The sequence below is a fragment of the Apteryx rowi genome, unplaced genomic scaffold (genome assembly GCF_003343035.1).
Source record: "Apteryx rowi isolate R43461 unplaced genomic scaffold, aptRow1 scaffold_870, whole genome shotgun sequence".
NCBI classification, from domain to species: domain Eukaryota; kingdom Metazoa; phylum Chordata; class Aves; order Apterygiformes; family Apterygidae; genus Apteryx; species Apteryx rowi.
The window spans coordinates 176,615-185,911 of record NW_020451172.1 but is presented as its reverse complement, the minus strand read 5'-3'; the positions used below and the strand labels follow the sequence as shown (position 1 = coordinate 185,911).

The window sequence follows — 9,297 nt, the reverse complement described above, 5'->3', positions numbered from 1 at the left end:
TGAAGCTGTTTGAAGGAGGTACACTTTTAATACAAATGTAGGGTTAGGTTTTATTTTAATTGATTGTGCTGCAAATTAGTGAAGGTCAGTGTAGAGCTAGTGCCATTCTGAGAAGATTTTATTTAAGAGCAGAACTTTTCAGACTGTTAGTCCTATATTTTATAGTAAATATGCTCTGTGAACTATAGTTTATACTGAAAATTATGGTATGTAGACTTTCAGTAGTTGATGTTTGAGGGATCTGAATGGCTTCTGTATCTCAGGTTTCTTATAATATACAAGTACGTAGTTCAGAGAGCAGGCACAGTCTGTCTAGCATCTGATGTGTTTCTCATTCCCAACCAAGCATTTTAACTTGGTTCTCTTGGTTTGAAGAATGTTTCTTAGTTTCTTAGTTTCTTTTTTTTTTCTTTGCCTCATACAGAACTATGCATTTCATTCTAAATGTGCTCAGAGTTCAAATACATTTTTCAAGCTTGCATCCTGTTTGTCTTTAGTTTTGCTTGTCATGCTAGCTGCCTATTCATCTGAAGGGAATTTGTGTTTCTGTCAACAGGCTGTTAGTTTATCCGATGTCAATCCTATCATCTTCGCTGTGAGACATTATACCACAACATGGTGGTCTAAACACGAGTGCAGCTTAGGAATCACTCTTAAGAAATTAATTGGTTTTGATTTAAAGTCTGAGGAGTCTTATACTTTCCCTTTGAAGGTTAGCTACTAAATGGCACGCATTCACATAAAGTCTCTTTGGCACATTAAAAAAAGATACATATATAAATAGCATACGTGATTCTAGCATAAAGTGCAGTGTAGACATCCATGAGAAATAAGTCTGTGGTTTAAAGAAAGCAATATATATTGATGYTCTGTTGATGATGTGAGACTTATTTCTCTATATAAATTCACCTGAAATTCTTGAACAGAAATTCCAATGGAAGAACAATTCAGGCTATCTCACTAGAAAATTGGATCTGTGGTTGACATTTCAAAATGGCACCTAATTAGGAAGATAGCATTGCACAATTTATAAACCCTCTCCTTTTCAGAGATTTTCATGAACAGTTTAATTTTGAACCTCAGAATATTTCTCCTGTAAATGCTGTATCTTCCAAATAGTTTATTATCATCAAGTAATATTAATACTATGCATTTATGTTGCCCATCCAAGGAACCTGTTCTGATGGAGGAATGAACTGCTTCTTAGGAGTACTGAATACTCATTGAAGCATATATTCACTGAAGATAAAGGGAAGCTCTTTAGTACATTGGAAAAAAAACCAACTATGAAATAGTTTCACCATTTTCTTGTTTAGATAAGTAGGTCTTCTACATTTTTTTCAGATGCATATACATATCTGCATAAGAGTCATTTGTTTTTGCTTATTTTCATTTGGCAATTCAATTCACTTTTAGAAATAGTGAGTAAAATTGTCTATGAATTTAATTGAAGAAGTAGGTGCACAGATATCTGCAAGTTCAACATGCCAGTGATGACCTGCGACAATAACAATGTATTTCTAAACTCCTTCTTAATGAAGGACACTGTGAGAGATTTGTCCAATAAGGCAAGACCCTTCCTCTGTTATCTAGGAAAATGTCATGTTGTATTTTCAAACTCAGAGTAATAATCTGATATCTGGGTTTAGGAACTGAGTTTCCATATGTTAGTGTGAGCTACTGACAAGAAATATGAAACCATATGAAAAAGCTTATCAGCAAAAAGTGAATCCAAAGAACCTTTAAACGTAACCTTAAACTGAGTAACTGACTGTAAGCTTATGATATTGGAACTGCTCAGAGCTATCTCCTAAAAGACTTCTGTAAGCTTCACATACATTTCATAACAGCCTAAGTAAAGGAGGCTAGCTCAATTTATGCAGTATCAGACTTGCCAAGGCACCCAGATGATCTGTGCAATCATATGGATTTATGATCCAAGAAAAGTAGAAATCTAGTGACTACAAGGAGAAATCCATAAGGAGAAAATAATAAAGAGAAGCATCAAAAGAAATATCACAGTTTCACAGAGAAAATAGGATCAGTTTGTGATAAGTACTTTCAGTTCAGATATGTTCATAATTTCAGAACTATTTCTTTTATAGTAAGCAACTTATTAGGCTTTCTAAAATAGTTATAAGATGAATGCTATTTTCCCATTAGACCACAAGCTCAGCTTAATTGGAAAATAGAGATCATTTCTTACTCCTGGGATTTTACTGAGCTGAGGATACAGTGGCAGTTTGCTTCAGTCCACCATACAGTGTTAAGTCACTGGCTAAGCACCAGAACAAAGTAGTGAGGTACTGTTCAAAGTGCTAGGGGCTACAACCTGACCTCCAGGGGTACAAAAGGAAAAGGAAGGGAAAGGCAAGGACATAAGGTATGGGACAAATCGCTTAAGGTTATAGTATAGTGGCAAAACTGATTGATTGACATAATGAAACAAACAAACAAACAAACAAAAATTCACACTGTAACTCTTCAGTAGTAGTTTGCTTTTCATTTCCTTGGAAAAAAATAATTTTACATGTAGATTGATCCAAGTATTTTGTACAACAGTGACAACACTTCTGGAGAAGCCAGGACATAAAGCCACGTAAGCTGTTGGCTGGAACACTCTCCTGGAAGATGGGACTATTTAGTATACATCTCTCTTCTGAAACCATGGATAACCATGGATATGAACTTCAGGAAATGCAAGAAAAAATCTTGGCAGGTAAGTGCTGCAAAAATCGAGCTATGGAATGTTTTTAATCCAGTGATGAAGAAGCTGTCTTTGCTTGTTCTTTTCTACTGTGTGAATTTTAATACAGCAAATGATATTGTTCTCATCCAGCTAGGCTAGTTGTATTGCTATTCTGTTGTCAATAAGAAAAAAGAGTAATTTGCAGATATGATGTGTGGAACTGTCCTTAAATGATGAACATTTATTTTTAAAGTAACTATTTTAAACTATGCTCTTAAGTTTTAGATGACTGGAGTGAGATGAGAATTTCACCCTAACAAGGAAAAAAAAGGACTAAATTTGTGTATTTATGGTTCAGTTCAAACCAGTTTTATTTTATTAATTCTGGCTGAATCAAAAAATTTGATAGTTAAAATACAGAATCTTGTGGATTCCAAGAGACTGTTCATGTGGTAGAAGATTGGCATAAATGCGTCCCTGCTCAGGAAGTAGTGCACTCATGATGATGACGGCAGTGTTGAGGATAGCCTATGTTGCCCAAAGTCTTTCAAATTCTTTGGCTCAAAAGAATGTATTGAGAGACAGTGCATACTCTAGGACAGTGAGCCAAATGGCAGCCTGTAGTTATTTTAATGGTCTGATGAAAACTTCTTTTTCTCTGCAGTATTACCTTAATGCTTTAGTTATACCAGCAACTTGGAGTCCAACTGTTTTTGCACTGGTTGCCAATATGGCATCTCCTAATGGAATTGTTATCTCCATTGGTGCATGCTGGAGTCTAGCTTGCTCCAGATCCCAGTATACATTAAAAATGTGCAGTTTAAAAAATCACAAGGGAATAAATTATGTACTTAGGCAAAGAAGAAAAGCATATTCCTAGCTTGAAGGTATATTAAAACAGAAACTTAATAACTTCAAGTACAATATAGAATAGTTCATAAGAATTACAAGTAAAACTGATGTATAATTGAGTTGTGTCCCACAGGGAGACATTCACCTCAAAATTAGTACTTGAACAGATGAAATACTTGCTATAAAATTATGGTGATGCTGTTTACACCACTCAACCTACATGTGTGTCACGGTTATTAAATAAAAACAAAAACACAAAAACCAAATCCTTGTGAAAACTTTCTGACTCATTCATAACAAGAAAACAAATCTCTTATTTCCCTGGGGTGGTCCAGTCTCTATATTCATTTAAATAAGTTTGTTTTGTTTTGGACATTTTTCCTGTACCGGGAAACAGTTTGCAGTACTGTTTACTTTGCTGCAAGTCCAATCCTCTTCAGCTGATTACAAAACTTTCAGACACTGATATCTAAAAATAAAAAAGAAAAGGAATTAAACTTGTTTACTGTCACTTTTCTACTTTCTATAGATTTCTGAGATACAAGCATTATTACTTCTTAATATTAATTTGCGTTTCAAATGATTACCCAATGCTCCAGTTCATCCTGGATCTTTTTTTTTTTTTTTGCATTAGGCAGTCCTATCACAGATCTTTGTTTCCGTTTAATCTGAAGCTTATTTAAGCACAAGGATGGTGTACAAATGACTACAGAATGCATGCTACTAATCTCTATCTCCTCCAGTCCTAAGAACAAAATGGAATAAGCCATGACACTGGAAGAGTATAATATGACAACACTGCTTACTAAAAGAGGTTCAAATAATGGTGCTTCTTTTCTGAGGCCTAGTGGCATCCACAGGCCCATCTCTCATTAGAAATAGTTTTTTCTACAGCAAATTTGTTTTGGACATGACTAGTTAGAACAGTCAGGGAAGAAGTTAATGATTAAGCAGGGAAGCAATCAGTAGCCCAATACATGAACTCGCACACTGCCCCTCTTTTATTTGAAAGTAATGGTATACCCAAAGACACAAGGTGTAAGAAAAAAAAGTGTCAATCTCTTTCTTAAGCTCTCAAAAGACAGAACTTTCATTGTAGCCTCAAAGCCAAACTGTGGAAAAGAAAATATTTTTAGGAAGCTAGAGCTGTATCCTGCCAAAGACAGCAACATACATTTTTTGTAGATTCAGAGAATTTTACGGTCATTTGGTTTGACCTCTTGTATAACATGGGCCATAAGACCTCATTCAGTGATTTCTGAAACTAGTCTCTAGCCAAGGAATCCTGTCTTGACTTCTGACTTAGGTCTACTTTCGAGCTTTTTTGTGATGAAGAGTAACTTTTATCTCAGAAATAAATATTAGCTGGTGAGATTTAAAACTGTTGGAAAACGTTCCTTTTATCCTCACCCATCATCATCCTTTTTTTTTTCTTTTTTCTTGGATGACAAGTTCTTTGATGACACCGAGATTTATGCCTATATGTTGCTGGTGACTTAATCTTTCTTGTAGTCTCTTGGTAATGTGGCAACCAAAAATAACAATGTCTTTTGTTATTTCTCTCCCACCAGTCTAGCTATTACTAGTGCCAAATTTAGCCTAGAATTATGTCAGTGCCTATAAAAATGCCAGCACTTACTACAGTATTGCGGGACTTGAAATACCGGGGTGATATTTAGCTGCTAAAAGAATTACCTATTCTCTTAGAAGAGTATCTCATATAGTACAGTGTGGTAACTGTGGGTAATATATTTTCTAATAGACCAAATATATGCTATGATTCAGAAAGGCTGAGGAGTGCAGATCCATTGCCATTAGAAGAAAATCTGTCAAAACTATGGAATATACTAAATTTCTGATCCTATTAAAATAAACTATACCTGACTGTAAGCTGCATCGGTCTTCACTGAATAAAAAGGCAGAAGCATATGGCCCCCCCATGCCATTCTAGAATTCTTAACCTGGCATATATTGTATTATTTCTTTACTGCATAAGGAGTTTTTAATGGATAGGACAAGAGAATAAAAGAATAAACAAATGAAACTTGATTTCCCTGCTATCCTAGTAACAGAATTTAAGTAGCCCTGAAGGATATCCTGCACATGCGCATAAACCCACACAGAAGGCTGTGGGTGGTAAATTCATTGACAGACAATTAAAATAAAAGTCACAGCCTCCTTGGAAAATTGCTCGTACTGCATGCTTTCACAGTTGGCATTTGCTCAAGTGAAAATGAAGTACTCTCTTCCAATGTAGTCTTTTAGGACAACAGAACTGTTCAGTGATTTACACATCTAATAAAAGTATCCATTTACAGAAATGTTTCAAACAGAGTGTTTTCAATTTTAACATATAACATAAGAGAGAACCAATAGAACAATAAGTCACAGTCAGTTTTAAAATTTTATGTAAATGTGTAAAATTGAGCTAATTTAATTATGATCAATATCTCTGTAAAAGGACACTTATATGGAAATCAGGTAAATTAAAGTTATATGTGTATATAAAGTATGCTATACATGTTAGTCTATTGAGTAGTATGAAAATCCTAAATTGTTTCACTGCTTCTCAATGTATGATCTGCAGTCCTGTATTAGTGAAAAGTTACTTCACAAATTCTATTATGGAAGCAGCTGTTATTCATTTAAGATTCCATTGGTGAGTGGAACAAAAATATTCCCTCGGYTGGTTGGCCCAATTGGTGAGTGGCAGCAGGCACCACTTGGTGTACCACAGGTGAATGACGTCCTGTAGGTCCTTCTTTTCCTCACTATAAGTGAACCCTTCAATGAGTAGGTCAGATTCTTGTCCCTTCACTGCTAACTTAAACAGCTGGATGAGATTAATCCCCTGGCCACACTGGCCAACAAATCCTTGGAAAATATTAAGAAAATTTTAGTTATAAAGAAGGTGCAGAAAACATCTGGAGGATGTGATTCTAATTAATAGATTTTATTTTAATTAAAAGATAAGAAGTGGTTGAGAAAATTGAGGTGGGATCTAACTATGTAGATTAAGCATGAAATGATAGTAATCATAGTCCTCAGAATCAGAAAGAGGAAGAGCTACAGAAAGAAAACACGAAGGCAGACTTGAATAGAAATAGGAATTGATATGAAAGACTGTATCATCTTGTGGAGGAAAGGTAGAAGTGTTATAAGTGATAAATCTGGCTAAATTGCATGCTCTCCAACTCAAACAAAAGAAGAAAGCATTTAGAAAAATGGAAACTATGTCTCGTTGATACAAGAATAAGAGAAACAGAACAAACATGAAGAATGAAATAAAAGACTAACTCTGCATTGCTAAATACAACAGGCTAGAAGACATTCTCTGTTTCTCATGAAGCTGCTGACCATGTGAACAATATATAGCACTTGGCTCTGGATCTGAAATAATATGGGGAATTTGTTGCAGCAGGAAACTGAGGCTGTATCTATACCAGTAAAGTAAATGCGTTGTGGAACGCAACTACCTCCCTCCTCCCCCCCCTCCCCCCAATCTCGGGCCCAAAGCATTGCAGAGCACATCTCAGGCCCAAAGTGTGGTGGAGCACAACTATCCCCCCCCCCCCAAACACCTTATCTCAGGACCCAGCTGACTGTAAATAACTGACAACGCCCAGGGCTGACCAGGAGGAACTAGGCGATATTGGTTGCAACTGCTGAGGCCAGAAATGGGCATGAGATCAGCAAAAGGGTATATTTTCCCCAACACAGCATGAGGTCAGCAAAAAGGTTTATCTCCACACCAAATATCGTATGACCGTGAGTCAAACTCCATGCCCATAAGTAGTGCTGCAGCCTAGGGCCCRCTGAGCTCTCCTGCACGGCAGCAGGCTGCACAGCAGTGAATCTCCCCTTGAGCTGGGACTCCTCTCAAGGTTACTCTCCTGGAGTTAAGAGAAACTCTGACAAGAAACCGTTGTAGTGGTAAGAAACTGAGACTCGGGCACTAACAAATGTGCAGTAAGATTTGCTTGCTATGACTACACTGTATGGCCATCTTCAATAAATCTGTGCAATAAACCCAGAGATAATAATAACAATAATCTACTAATAACCAGTATCCCCCCATCACCCCTGCGACAACATACCAGGAAAGTTTCCTGGCACTGGAGTCAACTGACACCACACAGTCTATGTGCAACTTGCAAACTGTTTAAATTTCCAAAACTGTGGCTGCAGACAATTTGTCTATTAGGGATAGCCCCAGGAAAGCTGTAACTCCCAAACTGTGCTCAGGAATTGTCAGGGGACAGTGCTAGCTGGAAGGTACCAAGAATGTGGGGATTTTCTGGCAATGTGCTAGCACCACGGATTGTATCCCAATGCCTGAGACTGTTCCTAGACACTACTGAATTTACTTGCATAGATGTAGCCTGAAGATATGCATTGCTGGCCACAGGGTGTGACATGAAAGTATGTAGTGGAGACTGACAGCGTAAAGCTTACTTTAATAGGATTGGGAGACTGTAGAAGACGGAGGGAACCAAATCAGTACCGGCTTGTTCAGATTACTGAATTGTGCTTTTGTATTGTCTACCTCAGTACGAGATGTAATGAGCCAAAACTGTGCCAGCTGATGTGTAATCAACTAAGCAGTAAGTGACTTGTGCCCTATTTTATTAAGCAGCAGAGATATGGCTGGAAAGTCTTGTCTAAAGTCTTATATCCAAGAAAAGAAAAAAAAAATCAAGGATTGACAAAAGTAACCAGAAACAGTGCTGTAAGCACATGGGTAATAAGTGGAAGATTAAGGCAAGGGGTTTACACTACTTGGTGAAATAGTAAAGTGCTGGCATACAGGACTAAGAAGGCTGAAACGTTAGTCTTTATTAGTCTCAGGTTAGTATTAGTATTAGGACTTGTATTATTTTTCACTAAAAAGGGTCTTCTACCATCGGGTGGTTAATGCAGTTTATGTCAACAATGCTAGCACAAGATCAGATCTCAGACTTGAAGGAGAAAGAACAGGCTAGAGAGAAAACAAATGACAGGTTTTCAGATTATCTGGTATTGATGAGTTTCAGCTCGCAGTACTTAAAGTATTAGCTGATGAAATCTGAGAACTGTTTACAATTATTTTTGAGAACTCATGATCTGCTACCAAAAGCCTGGAGAAAGGCGACTGTGGTCTCATCTTCAAAAGGAGGACCTAGGGAATTATATACCTGTCACCTTAATTTACGCTCCCAGAACAAATACTGAAAGAAATATTTGTAGGTATCTATAAGAAAACAAGGCGATGAATTACAGCCAATATGGATTTATTAGAAATAAACAAGTTTCCATTTATAAAAGGATAAGAGGAACTGTAAACTGAGGACCAACAAAGAAAACATTTATCTTGACTTTAGTAAAGTCTTAATCAAATTGGACAAGGCCATGAAAAATGCAAGCATAACAGGGAAACATTACTGGGAAGTACAACCTGGGAGATATATGAAATAATCTTTCAACTCTGCTCAGCACTGGTGCAATCTCAGTTGGAATGTTATTTCCAGTTTTAGGTATCATATTTCTATAAATATTTTGGCAACTGGAAATAGGAAGAGAATGGTGAAGAGAATAATTAAATTTCAAGTGCTTGGTCTATGAACTCAAATGAGGAAACACTGAGTAAATTAGTACGCGCAGCTTGAGAAAGAGAAAAGAAAGACTGAGGAGTGATAACCACCTTCATGTATGTTAAAAAGAAATCTGTAAGAGAGGAAGGAATAATTCTTCCTTGTTTATGCCAAGCTGCATAGGAA

The 9,297-nt window shown here is 36.7% G+C and overlaps 1 long non-coding RNA gene across 15 annotated transcripts in view; it reads left to right on the top strand.

The window, feature by feature from the left end:
- Positions 1 to 2,368: 2,368 nt before the first annotated feature.
- The window catches only part of LOC112977863, a 72,945-nt gene continuing 66,016 nt past the window's right edge, over positions 2,369 to 9,297 (top strand). For 5 of the 15 annotated variants that reach the window (XR_003257668.1, XR_003257661.1, XR_003257659.1 and 2 more), the window contains exon 1: positions 7,314 to 7,474. This is a non-coding gene — a long non-coding RNA (uncharacterized LOC112977863). Of the gene's footprint in view, positions 2,384 to 2,562; positions 2,720 to 7,304; positions 7,475 to 8,092; positions 8,146 to 9,297 lie in introns of those variants that run through there. The other 10 variants (XR_003257666.1, XR_003257657.1, XR_003257665.1 and 7 more) reach the window with 9 other exon arrangements.